Source organism: Galeopterus variegatus, unplaced genomic scaffold, assembly GCF_000696425.1.
Source record: "Galeopterus variegatus unplaced genomic scaffold, G_variegatus-3.0.2 Scaffold252, whole genome shotgun sequence".
Classification (NCBI taxonomy): Eukaryota; Metazoa; Chordata; class Mammalia; order Dermoptera; family Cynocephalidae; genus Galeopterus; species Galeopterus variegatus.
The window spans coordinates 483,287-497,228 of NW_007726363.1; the positions used below are offsets into that span (position 1 = coordinate 483,287).

Consider the following 13,942-nt stretch of genomic DNA (forward strand, 5'->3'; position numbering starts at 1 on the left):
GCTGCTGCTGCTGTTGCTGCTGCTGCTGCTGCTGCTGCTGCTGTTGCTGCTGCCCGAACTCCATGAAGGCGGATTTGGACGAGTCCTGGCCTTCCAAGCCGTCAGCCATCGTAGTCATGGTCATCATCAAAACTTTGGGGGCTGGAGAAAGCCTTCTCCCGGGTTTCCTCCACCCTCCCCCACTTGGCTCGCGCCGCTCTCCCCTCTGCAGCCACCTTAGCTCTTGGGATCCTTGCAAAAAAAATATTTTAAAAAAAATTTCAAAAGAGGGGGCGGAGGTGGTTCTCCCTCTCCCTCGCTCTTCTCTAATATATATATATTTTAATATAAAGAGATATAGTGAGCGGGGCCTTGTTAACTCAAAGGGAGGAGGAAGGGGGAGGGATGGGAGAGGAGAGGGGGAGGGGGGAACCTGCTCTCCCCCCCTGCTTTCCCCCCTTGGATTTTTTGGGGGCTGGTGCAGTTTAAGGCAGAGATTTTAAGGTGGATTCTGCGAAAGTTGCGCGTCTGCTTTCAGACTTGATGCAGACGCCACGAGTCGAATGGTTTGTCTCCAAAGGGCAGCGCCTCCCCATTGGTCAGTCGCCCCCTGACGTCACAGGCGCACGGCTTCTACTGGCGTGTGCGCCGCTCTGCTAGTTCTTCGCCTACCTTCTGCAACTCCAATCCCAGCCCCGAGCTGCAGCTGGGGGCCGCGCTGAGCGGCGCCCAGGGCCGCCGGGGAGGGAGGCGCCTCCGCCCTGCCGGCCGCCGACGCTTCCCGCCGCAGCTCGTGCCCCAAATCCCGGAGCCCCACTTTCCCAAATCGCAGCCCGGTAACAGCCTGGCTGGGAGCTGCTCGCTCTCAATCCCCTTGCACCCTTGCAGGCTGCCTGCGCTCAGAAGCAATGCCCCCCTGCATTTAAAGCCAGGTCCCCTCCCTTGACCTTACCCCCACCCCAGTTCCACTACACTCCCGCGGGAGCGCCCTGTCACAGTGGATTTTTTTCTAGTCGTACTTTATTGAAACCACAAAGAGAAGAACCCCCACACCTGGGCTCCACCCCATGGGGGGGGTAGTAAAGAAAAAGAAAAATCAGACTCTGTTCTGGCAAGGTTCCTGTCATTTCAGGCCGTATTTCCTATATATTGGACAAAGTGGTGGTGGGGGGGGGGGGTTCCAGAACGCAGCAGTCTGTTCTAAAAGCAAATCGTTGGAGGACTGACAGTAATGCATTTTTTCCTATTGAAAACAGAAGCTACTGTAATGCTTTCAAATATATGCAAATGATACATGCGGTTAGTGGTTTGGCAAATCTTGATTACAATATAAACTACCCAAGTAAAAGTGCCTTCGTCCTAAATTTGTCTCTCGATTACAATTCCAATTGATTTTATTTTATTGTCAACATTGTTAATGATAAAAATAGAGTCGTTTTACAGTTATTTTTACTTTCTGGAAGGAGGCAATTAGAGTTCTAATCAGGAATACACAAAAATCTCCCATGATTAACTGCAGTACTTTGTTCAAATTGCTGCTATAAAATTCAGAACAATTTGCCTGTAATGATTATGGACTGGGTTTATTTTGGGAGGTGGAATAAAAGTGGATATAGCATAAATTATCCTCTAATTATACACCAGTGTCGCCTCAATTATCCTCTTATCAAAATGGTTGTCTAACTGCCGCATTTAGTTTCAATTCTCTCCTTTTTTTCTATAAAAAGAACTTCATACCTTGTTATTATTAATCCATTTATTATTTGCAAGGGGATTTATATCCACACATCCAGGTGGTAGAACCACTTCTCTTTCAAAGATGGACTGAGGAAAGACATTAAGTTCGGAGCAGCCCAGGACTGCGGATCTAGCCTTTATCCCTCCGGTCTCCAGACCCACTCAGGTCCAGGTAGCCGAGCAGAGACAGCGGAAACCCGGTGCACATCTCAGGCCCGGCCACCAGGTAGGATAGCCGGACCGGGGCCAGGCGCAGAGGAGGGCAGGCCTGGCAGCGCCGGGTTCCCGGGTCCGGGGACTGCGGGAAGGCGCCGGGAGCTCAAGCTGCCAGAGAATTGAGACTGGGTGGGAGAGACCTGCAGACCCCCGCGGTCTCGCGCCGCTTTCGGTCTGCGCAGAGATATAAGCCGAGAGCCTGTGACCACACGGAGAAATGTACACTATAACAACCTTGTGTCGCCGTGTCTGGAGGCTGCAGTGACGAATTTGTGTCTCCCTTTGGGAAAACTACTGGGAACTTCTTTGCACCCTACTTCGCCTGGACCCCACACATTACGGGACCCATGGAACCCAAGAAATGGAGAATTTAGTCGTGCTGCTCGCCCCTGTAACTCCAGAAAAGGGTGGCTGCACAGGGAGCTGTTCCGACTCTATTTACACATTGCGCGAAGCCGGCCGGCAGCGGCTTACACTAATTGATTTTCCCAGCTCCCAGCCGAGGTCTCCAGGCATCGTCAGGCCAGTTTGCCTTTTTCTTTTTCTTTTTCTGTCTTGCTTTCTTTTCTTCCTTCAATTTATCAGAAGACCCGAAGCTTACTGCCTGCGGGTTTTCTGCAGTTTCCAGGGCAGCGGCGTTTGCTCTCTTCTCCCCCTCCTTTTTCCAGCCCGCGGTGCTTAACTTCTTGAGTCCCGGGAGCCGGTTCAGTAACTTTGAATTCATTTTTAAGTGGCGTGCCTTGTTCCCCTCCTTTTAACAAGAGGTGCACTTTATCACGCGAGCTAGTAACCCGATCCACGCGTTTACAAATCGGCAGTAAATTAAAACAACAACAAAAAAGCTTCAAGGAAAATGAAAGGTGGACTGGCTAAGGGGGAGATGTGTGTGTGTGTGTTGGGGCCGGGGGGGTGGGGGATGGACAGAAGGGGAGGTCAGGAAAATAGAAGATTCCCCACAAACACAGCCCCACACCCCCGTGCGCTCTCGGTGCACCCGGGCTGCGCGCGTAGCCTGTTGGTAATGTCCTCAAAGCCACTCAAAGCCAGCAGGTAGACGTGGCAGTTTTATTGCTTTATACCCTGCAGCTTGTTGTTAACACGGTGAAGGCGTGTCCCCCCACCCCCCCCAGCCCGTGCTTGTCTATGTTTCTTCCTTTATGCTCGCAGGTGCGCTACTTTCTCGCTGGCTTCCCGCAACTCCGACCGCACCCGGAGCGGGGTGGGTCGTGACGGGGCCCGGAACGGTCCGCGCACTTGAGCACCAGACCCGGGCGGAGCAGCCTGTATTTGCAAAATAACTTTATTTTTCTTATTTGTTTTCTTCCCTGAGGAAGCTGGGCAGGCTGGGACTGTCCGGGTTGTAGCCTCAGGGCTCTCATCTCCTCATTAGGTAGTGGATATAATCCCTGCACCCTTTTTCAGTGGAGCGAGAGTGTGCAGCCGCACCGAAGTGGCAGTTGTTGCATATGTACAGGTCCTGCCTGAGACCTGCTGTGCGACCCAAGCGGGGAGTGGAGCGAGCGAGGGGACCCTCCGGGCTTGATAGCAGTGCACTAGTGGGACAGAAACCAAACTGCAGGCATGACCGTCCGACTTTCCCGCCAGTCCCGAGAATAGAGAGCCGGAGAGCTAGTGTGGCCCCACACAGCGCGCCAAAGAGGCTCCGCGAGTGGCTGCCATCTGTGGTTTCTGCCACCAGCCATTCGGCCCTCAGAGGCTGTCTTCGGCGGGGATCTCTCTTAATCATTTCTATCCAGTTTGACCCGGCAGCTCGGCTTCTCAGTCCTTCGATCAGTGTCATGGGCGGAGGTAACGAGCCGAGGCGAGGTGGTTGGAGTCACCTCTGGTTTGCCCTAGTCCAGCCGGCACTTCCACCTCCTCTGCAAGAGGCGATATCCCGGTTCTTCGGGGCCTTGCTGGAAGGCGCACACCTCAGGGTCTCCAGGCCCTGGCGCCGAGTTTGCAGCCGGCAGGGTGCTGGCTCCTACCTACCTCTTTGTCTCGCCCGCAGGGGAACCCGGGCCAACCTTTGCGGGTGGGAGAAGGGCGGGAAAGGCCGAAGCCTTTATCATTCAAAATGAAGTAAGTCCAGAAATCTGGAGGAGTCGGAGGCCTAAGGCTCTTTTAGAGCCTGAGTACTTGAGGGTCATAGCACTAAGAAGTTTTAAGAGGCAGGATTTGAGGGCTAAACTGCTTTTTGCTTTTTAAGATGTTGAGGTGTTGGGGCTTGTGCTATATCTGTCAATATTATTTAGAGAGAAATACTTGAATACTGACAACACAGGACCTTGTGCGTCTGCCTGCCTGGGGCCACTATTAGAAGAATTGGCTCTTCATGTCAGAAAACACCACTCTGTTCCAGTTCTGGATGGTGTTTGTGCACACACATAAGCCTGGGAATGTGTTGGGTGCCGAGGGGGGTTTGAAGCTTCACAGGCTGTAGAAGTACATTCAACCCAGGCAGGGCCTGGCTGGGTTTGGTTGCCAAGTGGGGCTCAGTTATCATGTTAATTCTAAAGAAATTAGACCTGGATAAATAGCCTTTGAATTCACAGAAATAACTTGGTATTGATTTACAGAGCCATGCTAAGAACCCCCTTCTCAACAGGAGACATTGGTGGGGAAAAAAAAAATTCCTGCTAGTCTTTTCCTCACTCAGTGTAAATTTCTGTTTGTGTATTTGTGTAAGTAAAGGGTGCCTGATATCTTGGAAACCCTGACACCCTTCTCCCCTCCCCCAACACACCTGTGAAAACTCCAGGGCACATGGGAGCTGCCTCTATCCTTGTCTTAGCCCAGGTCAATGACGATATCTTCAGGAGTAGCCAGAAGGACCAGGCTATGCAAGGAAACACTGAGATTTTGGTCTTATTTTCTCTACTGACAGAACTGTAATGTCCATATTAATATCCTCCTTAGGCTCCCCAAAATCCATCTAACAAGTGGACTCTGTTTATTCCTTACCCAGAAAGCACCTCACTGAAGTTTGGGACAACATGTTCTTCATCTCTCCAGTCCTAGGTCCCAAGAACGGGCAGCTAGGAAACTCCAACATGGCACTGGCCCACCAGGGGGCTTCACAGAGTTTTTCAAGACTGTCCAATTTGGAGAACATTAACTAAGCATGTCCCAAGCTAGAGGGCCCTGCTCCAGGCATTTTTAAATCTGTAGTCCAGTGGAGTTATGAAGACAAAGCCAACCAGATCTTCTGCATCGACATGACATGCTTCATCCCCTGACTCCATTTCCAGGTGTCTGAGAGAGCACCTAAAGCTTTCTTAATAAAGGTAGTTGATATGCTGGGCCCAGAATTGATTCAGTGGGAAAACAATACACGTTTCTATCTTCCCTAACTTGGGGATCCTATATAAAAGTCTCTATGTTTGTCTTTCTTTCCTCCCGCTCTTCCTTTTTTATATCTCTCTTTCTCTTTAGGAAGCCTAGTACCCTGCTCCCTATTATATAAACATTCATCTTTCTCTCAGCCGAGGAAAAAAGAACCCAACAATGTTTAAACACTTAGATTAAGACAAGATAAATGCTGATGTTTGTCTTTTTAATCTGTAGGCTAAACCAGGGCTGAGACCCCCATATTTGCCCTGCTGAGAAATGTGACAGGGCAAAGGGAGAAGGGAAGGGGTGTTAGAAGTCAGATTTAATCAAGGCAGTCTTTGGAAAGCAGACCCCCTGTCCATTGGAGGATAAACGCAGCCCTAGAATGTCAGGGAACAAGCACCAACAGGAAATGGCAGACTATTTTTAGGCATAATAAGGAGTTAATATAGCTGCCCAAGCGTCTTCCTAAATGCCTCGAAGCATCTTCTGTTTAATTCCTTCATCCCTTCATCAAGAGTAACAATAACAAAGTCACAGCAAATGTCTCAACATTAAGGGAGGGAGAGCCAGGCTTGGGACAGCTCTTCAGGAAAACCTGGGATGGAAAACATCCTCTTGCTATCATGTGAGCTCTTAGGTGGTTCTCTTGTTACAACAGAAAAATAAATGAAGACCGTTTTTCATTAGAGAGAGAGATATTCTGTATCTGATTACCTTTGTAAATGCACTGGTGATTTTCATATTCATACCTGTTTATAGGCATTTCTTATCTCCTTTATTTTGGAACATCCCAATAAATGGGAAGGTAATTTATTAGTTTTTTAGCAAAACTTTCCTTAAAGGGCAACAGATTTGAGAACCCTTAGAAGAAGCTAGTGTTGCTTAAAAAAAAAAAAAAAAAAAAATTCTTTCAACTTCTCTTACCCTGTCTCTTCTCTTTTGTTCAGAAAAAACATTTTTTTTTTAAACACAAATTTGGACAAATGATGCCTCCCACCATTCTACCCTGGGAATGGAATACTTTTTTTTTTTTTTCTGTAGGTTTTACTAATTTTGTGCAGAGAGCAAAAATGCTGCCCATCCATTTCAATCTGTCAAGCGGGGCCCCTTCTACACAGCGCAAAGCCTTTGGTTCTTTAAATACACATTGAGAGATTGTGTCCATTTGGCTGGCTCAGACTTGGGTTCGTCATCTTTTCTCCCCCATGGCTTGTGGAGAGGGAAGCAGAGAGTGGAAAAGCAGGAGCATAGACAGAAAGGGCGTTAGAGACAGAGAATATAAGAGTGTAGGCAGAAAAGAATAAGTGTGCATGCGTTGTGTGTTTTTGAGAGTGCCTCCTCTTTAGGTTTTCTTCCCTGCCCTGTTTGCTAGGTACCATTGCCCCACAATGTTAGTTGCACAACAAGTGAAGAAAACTAAAGCTGATAAAAGCAGCCCTGTTTGCCTGCAGATCTGCGCTGCATGTATTTACTTTAGGACCTGGGGGGTGGGGGTGAAGGTAAGGGGGCCAGATCCCCAAACCCAGAGTTCCATCCGCTGGTCTTCTACTCCTTTCTCCTTCTTTCCTCCTCATTCCTCAGCCTGCTTTTCCCTCAAATACCCAGGGCATCACGTTGCCCATTCTGACAGCTGCAAAGTTGAAGCACGAGGACCCTTCAAAGAATTACAAGAGGTCATCCTCCCCGGACAAAAAGAACCATTTTAAGAACAAGTCCCAGAGGCTCAAACGTCTTGTGCCCATGGGTTTAAAAGGCAAGGGTAGCATTTCGGAATATCAGTCCAGCAATCCCAAACAGACACACAGGAGTCTAGGGCTCTCCAAGGGGCAGGACTGAAGGAAGGGGAGAGGGGCAGGAGCCGGGAGGGCGGGCAGAGCCAAGGGCGACAGGAACGGCCGCGCCCGCAGCTGGCTCCCACGCGCCGCCGTCTGCGGGCAACTAGGAGCCCATAATGGAATTCAGGAGGCAGAGATCCTCCGAGAGCCAGCCACTGTCTTGTACAGATTTGTAGAGAAACCCTCACTGTAATTAAAACCGTACAGTCAGATTAATTCAATGTGTTGCTCGGCAGCGTTTTTAATAGTAAAAATCCGCTTTAAAATTGAATTAGGGTTGAAGAAAATTTCTGCGAGACTCGGCGGATTTGCCAGCTTTCATTGAAGCCAGCCCAGGCTGGACTTAGGCGGTGGCTGCACAGTGTTGTGGAGGGGTAGAGGGGGGCGCTGATCAACACGGGGTGCCAGTTTGGGCTCTAGGCTGGGCAGCCCAAGCCAGGCCCAGGGGGAAAGTACGGCCTGAGCTTAACACTTCTGATTTTGAGGTTCGGGGATACGCAGTTTTTTGACACCCAGCACTCCTCCTCCCTTACCACCCTCTCTAGAAGTTCAAGGATCAGGAAAGGTGGGAGGTAGGGAAAGAAGAGAGCCCTACTGTACCTTGAAGCAATTTCCCACTGTGTGTTCCTGCGTGTTCTACAGGTTGGAGCCCTCTCTGGCCGCGTGAGTGACAGACAGGAGAAAGTTGTGTTTGTCTCAGTGTTACCCCCCCCCCACTTGAAAATCTTCCAAAAATTCAGAGTAATATTTCGAGAGCGCTGTCAAAATATCTCCCGAGCTTTAATTTGGCTGGCCGCCCTCCACTTTTTCCTCCCCTCCCCACGCTGCATTCTTTGCATTTTGTGTGTTTGTGAAATATAAGTATTATTATGTTTTTCCCCTTTACGGTTAGACACCTTGGAGCTGAGAACTTGCTCCAAAGTTCCTGTAAGAAGTGGCCGCTGGGTGCTAGTAGAGAGGCTCTCGCTTGAGAGCGGCTTGGGGGGTAGGGTGGAAAGCTAGACCCGACTCTTTCTAGAGTCCAACGGGGCTTTTAGGGTCCCAGAAATGGTCCTAGGCTCTCACTTCCCCACGGATCTGGCCATTGTAGCAGGCTCCTTGGCTGCTGAATGCACACATACATCCACACGCACGCGCGCGCACGCACACACACAACCTGGGACACAAATTCCCTAACGAGTTAGTCACATCATCAGTCCTGGGAAAACAAAAACCGCTGTGGGTCCCTGTTCCTCCGGCAACAGCGCGCAGACGCTTTAATTGCCACAAATTGTCACTCTGTACCCTTTTCATTTTCTCGCTCCTTCGTTTATTTTTAGTACACTTCAAATGCCTACACACTTCCCTACTAAGGAGAGCGCGGAGCAATTATTGCCTTTGCCTTCAGGGCCCGCTTTGCCAATCACTGAATAGGGACTGAGTAAACAGGGCGAAAAGCGAGGCGCCTTATTGGTCTTGCGTATTTCAGGTGGAGGGCGGTAAATAACTCTCCCTACCGCACCACCCCCTCCTCATTTCTTGGGTCCCAATTATCTGGAAGAAAGGAGATGCGCCCCATCACACCCCACACCATGTGCGCCAAGTTTTACTCGAATCCAGCAAATCCCGTCAGAATTGGCTGGTTCCTCCGGAGAATGGTTAGAAAAAGAGAATTCCACAGGGATCCAGCTCTTAATTCTGTATTGAATAGAAAGACGCATCGTGCGCAGGCACCTTCCCTGCCCCCATGCAGAGAAATAGGGTCCTTTTTATTTAAGGGCTACATGGGGAGAGACGCCCCCAGGTAGGTGATAGAGAGCCCCTAGGGTCCCTTTCTCCCTGAAGGCAAGCTTTTAGATTGGTTTGGAGCAGTTCAGACAGTCTGTAAAGACAACTATCCATTGACATTGCTGCTATTCTAAATATTAACCTGTAATTCTTAAAGAACTTTAAATTTCGAGGTGAAGTGTTGTCTTGAATGTTGCTGAGGTCCATCCTGCATCCTGCTGTCTCTTTTCTCTGTCTTTCATGGGACAAAGCACTGCGGTCCGGGATGGGGAGGCAGGTGTCTGCAGCAGCAGCAACCGATGGGGGTATCCAGCGTCCTGCAGATGGATCCGAAACAAATCAGAGCGGGATTAACTTGTCTGTCTGCTGAATTGTCTCCAACTGCAAAAGTAGCTCGGGCCGCGCCTGCCAGGGCGGGTTCGGGTTACTTGCTTGTCCTGGGCCCTCGGTTTCGCCTCAGTCCGGGCCGGGGCTGACGGGTCGGCCCCCATGGGACCTGTCGGGCGCCGGAGCCGGCTGGCTGGACGTTTTAAATGAACGCAGCGAGTATGAACTGCTCCATTCTCCCATATCCCCCTCCCCCCCCCATTTCTTTTTTATGAAAACATTTACAAGGAACCTAATTTCAGATCGTGGAAGTAAATTTCATGCTAGGATATATTTTACAAAACATGTAATCTTTCGAGACCGGAAGACGTTTAATTAAAACCATACTTTGACAAGTTGAGTTTCAAAGCAAAGTCACACCAGCGCGGAAGGCTAATTCATATTCAAGGTGTAGCCTGTAATTGAAGTTGTTTGAAACCGCCGGCCGGGGCAACGCGCTGCTGCCCCGGTTCACTACCTGCCCAAGGGCCCGGGGACTCCAAAGAGTCCCGTGCTTGGACCAGAGTCCCCCACACTCATCTGCTCTCCTGCGGACTGGCTTGGGTTAACTTCCTGGTCTTGGGAAAGATAGGGGAAAGTTCCCTGGAGTGCCTTTAGTGTCTTTAGAATAACTCCCGCGGGGCGGTCAGGGGACTCTAGGCATACGCGGGACCCATCGGGAGAGCAGGCGGAGGTAAAGTGAAGACAGGACACCTCCTAGAGGCTCAGTAGGATTTGTGAGAGTTCTCAGCCTGCAACCTCCTTCTTGCCTCTGGCTGACCTACGCAAGAGGAAAGGGAATCTCTCTCCGCTACCTGATGGCCCAAAATATGAGGGTACAGATAGTGGTTTGTCCGCTCCAGCTGACTTGTGGGCACCGCCCTCAGTCCTCAAGGAGGTGGCGGTGTTGGTTCCCACAGGCCTCTGAACTGTTGACTGCATTTCTTTAGTTATTGTCCTCAATAATTCCTCACTTTAACCTCCTTTGCTGTTTCCTCCTAACTTGACCAATCTCAATTTAAGTCAGAGGGGGTTAGCCCCACATGGGAAGAAGTCGCTCCCAGCTCAGTTTTTTGTTTTGTTTTGTTTTTTAAAAACTAATTAGTCCTGCTGGAGCAGGGTGCTAATGGCCAATCATGCCCTCTGGGGATGAGAAAGGAGCCAGTAGGTACCCTGAGGTCACCACAAATGGGAGACAAAGAGACTTTGCGGGCAGTCTGGGTTAAAGCTGAGTGTGTCTATAAACAGCAGCTCCAGAGCCTGAAGCTGTGGCTGATGCTGGGTTCCTGGTAAAGTCCTTAGCCCACCCCTCAATGACTCTCTCCACCCCCCACCCCCCCCAGCCTGCTGGTCTTTTCTTATCTCAGAGCTGACAATGAGTTGTTGTCAAAGCTAGCCTCATAGATGATCTGAAACCTGTCTTAGAAAGAGGCCAGTATGTGAATGCGAGACTTACGTTGGTGCAATTTTACTCAAAATACTTAATAAGAAAAGCCTCTTCACTTATTCCAGCCACCCACCAAACAGGAAAGGAGGATTTTGCTTCAACTGGGGGCAGTGAAAATAATTGATTGGCTGCTGGACTTTTTTTTTTTTTTTTAATGAACTATGTTTCTTTTCAAAAAGGCTATTATTTTCTATTTTTTAAAGCTCAGAGATATCTGTTATAAGAAAAATCCTAAAATTTAAAGTGTTCACCTAGCCATATCATTTTGAAGCCTTATATGATTGAAGTCAACATCCTTTTGATTTTAATGGGCCAGTTTAGGAGAAAGTTTAACTTTTGCAAAGACAATACCAAAGTGCAATTATGAGAAAGTTTGTTGTTCAATACAGAGACTACCAGCTGGCATTTCTGAAGGTCCAATTGGCATGCATCTCCATCTCTGAAAATAGACATGGCTATTAAATAGAAGCTAGGGTGGAAACTAGACCCATAAACAATATTCCAACTTAATACTTATTGGTCAAATAGTATTGATTTTAGATGATATGATAAAACCTTGAGGTCACTATTTAGTGTCTTACATTTTGGAGGGTCGGGGTGGGGCTCTGGTTCACACTTTTTATAAAAGTCATGTTTTTCTAATCCTCTAGGCCTACAATTGAGGTCTAGACACAAACAGAGGCATTGCTGGGATGGTTTTAAGCATCATATTATTTGAGCTGAGCACTAAAAAGTATGTACCTGGCCAAACGCATTTGAAGCCTAATCCTACACTGGAGACTCATGAATTACTCGAAACAGGAGAGAAACAGCAAATAATAATCCCCACCTCTTTTATTTCAATTATAACCTTGCTTGTTCAAGGTTTTTTTTTTGTCACAGAGTATAAAGCAGAGCCATTTGTGGGTCATAATTCTGGCATGGCTATGTGGTTGGAAGAGTCCGCAGTACTTGCTAATGGTCAGAATGGTGCAGCAGTGAGGGCAGGCAGTAGCCTCTGTTCTCAGCCAGCTCACCCCTTCTGTAGCCCCAGAGAATCAACATCATTGTTTCCAGCCTCAGCTTGGGTGGAGGCAACATAGGCCCAGACAGGGTGGAGATTCATGCCACTTCTGTACCTTTCCAGTATCCTCTGACTTTCTGTAATTAGCCCCATTTCACAGATGTGGAAGCTAACACATGGATTTCACCCCCACAGACCACTTCGGTGTCTGCAAAAGGGAGAGAGGTGGGCCACAGGTGTTCTAGCTTTCCATCTCCCTGGTAACCATGTGTGGCTGTGGATGGGTTGCAGACAGAACTGCGTCTGAGGTTGCTTTCCCAAGCCAGGCCTGTACAGGTAATGTTTCTGCTTTTAAGGCTCATTTGGCCATTGTCTCATGAAAAATCACATAAATCATGTGGATTTCAGGCTCAGAGAAATTCAGCATTGGCCTAAGTAAGCCTCAGGGCTCCGAAGCAGAAGTCCAGGATCCCTTGACTTCCCTCCAGTGCTCTTTAAGCAGCCTCTTGTCTCCTGCCTTCTAACTTTTTCTTAAATTCTGAATATTTTAACCCTTGCTTGTAGTAAATGTATTCGTAGTTATAAAATGTGTCTGTGTCCCACTGAAATCATCAGTGCCTAGACGAGAATCAATACTAAAACACTCATTATTTTTAAAGTGGGTTTTAAAAGTCTGTTGTGGGGGAACCGAGACGTCAGCGTGACCCGGAGGAGCAGTAAGCGCGGGATTCCATTGGCGGCCAGGGCCCTGCGGGCTGCAGCCTCGCTGGCTCACGTGCGTGCAGTATCATGCAAATCCGACGGCTCGGGCATGCGCACTGGCTCCCTCGGGGACTCGCCTTCGGCTAGCCGTTGGGACCAAGATTTCCAGATGCGCAATAATTAGGTTTCCCCATTAAACAAAGGTTTCCCCATCATTCCCCGCCTCCCACCGTTCTCAGCCGCCGGAGTTGCTCACCAAACCAAGCTGCCTACCCATCTCCCCCGCCCCTCGCCCTCCTACCTCTCGGTCTCTGCTCTCCAGACTTCCGGCATCGCCCCTACACCGTCTTAGGATCCCCGCAGTTTTAGTGTCCTCTGCGTACCTTTCCATCATTCTTTTTCTTTTGACCTCCTTTAAAGGGTATTATAATTTTCTCTTTGTTTTAGGCCCCCTTCCTAAATGAGATACAAAATCCCCTACCCATGGATCCGAGGGAAGAGGTTGTCAACACCACTGCTCCCCATTTCACCCGGCCTGCACCCCGGCTCCGCCCCTCCCCGCTGTGTAGGTTTCAGACCAAAGCGCAGGACGTGGGTGACCCAAGAACTCGACGGGCCCCGTAGAGCCAGTCACCGGCCAAGTACCATCTCCCCACACCAGGCATCAGCCCAGGGCCCAGAGAAGCCCAAGCCGGGCATCTGCAGCCTCCACGGGGTGTGTGGGGTGCGGCTGTTGGGCTCTCAGCGCCCACTCCGTGGAAGAAGCGCGTGACGCAGCAACGCTTCCAAGGGTGTCCCCTCAGCCCCTCCAGGACCCCCCTAGGCAGGCGTGGGGACTTCAGGGCTCCATCTCCTCAGAGCGGGAGAATGGCTTTTTCCGGAAAGGGCTCTCAGTGAGCGAGAAATAGCCACCCCTACGTCCAAAGCCTCCCGCGGGGAAGCTGGGCGGCAGCGCTCCGAGTCCAGCCGACCCGCGAGCGGCGTCGCGGCGAGGACCGCGCCCACACGCGCTTCCGGAATTGCAGTTAGCTCGTTCTCCCTGGCAGAGGCAGGCATCGTTCCTCCGGCTTTCCATCACTCTCAGCTTACCTGCAGGGCGAACGGATTTGTATTCCCCCGCCCCAGAAACCTCCTTCCCCGGTGTCCCCCAGAGTCCTCCTTCCCGCTCATCCAACCTTAACCAGGAGAAGGGCGAGATAGGGCTTTGATTCTCTGATATGACATGAATAATTGTTGCATCATGTAACTTCCTACATCTTGGTTTTAATTTTCAGTGAACCAAACAAAGATATTTGCAATTTTAAAATAAGCACTCGATTTAATAAATGGGAACATTGTGCAGGGAAGACTGTGCTCCCCCCCAACCCCTCCAGAAGACGTTATTAGCTCTGACAGCATGCCGCTCAGGTTTGCGGAGAGGATTTTGTAAAGGGATGACAGACAGGAAGGCCAGCAATCATGGGCTCCTTGGGCTGAAGCTTTTTTTTTTTTTTTTTTTTTTTTTCCTTTTTTTTTTTTTTTTTTTTTTTTTTTTTTTTTTTTTTTTTTTTTTTT

At 49.4% G+C, this 13,942-nt stretch overlaps 1 long non-coding RNA gene across 1 annotated transcript in view; it reads left to right on the forward strand.

Annotated features, from left to right (window-relative positions):
• Positions 1 to 1,811: 1,811 nt before the first annotated feature.
• The window catches only part of LOC103585546, a 34,386-nt gene continuing 22,255 nt past the window's right edge, over positions 1,812 to 13,942 (forward strand). Inside the window, exon 1 of the long non-coding RNA XR_550083.1 lies at positions 1,812 to 1,942. This is a non-coding gene — a long non-coding RNA (uncharacterized LOC103585546). The remainder of the gene's footprint in view (positions 1,943 to 13,942) is intronic.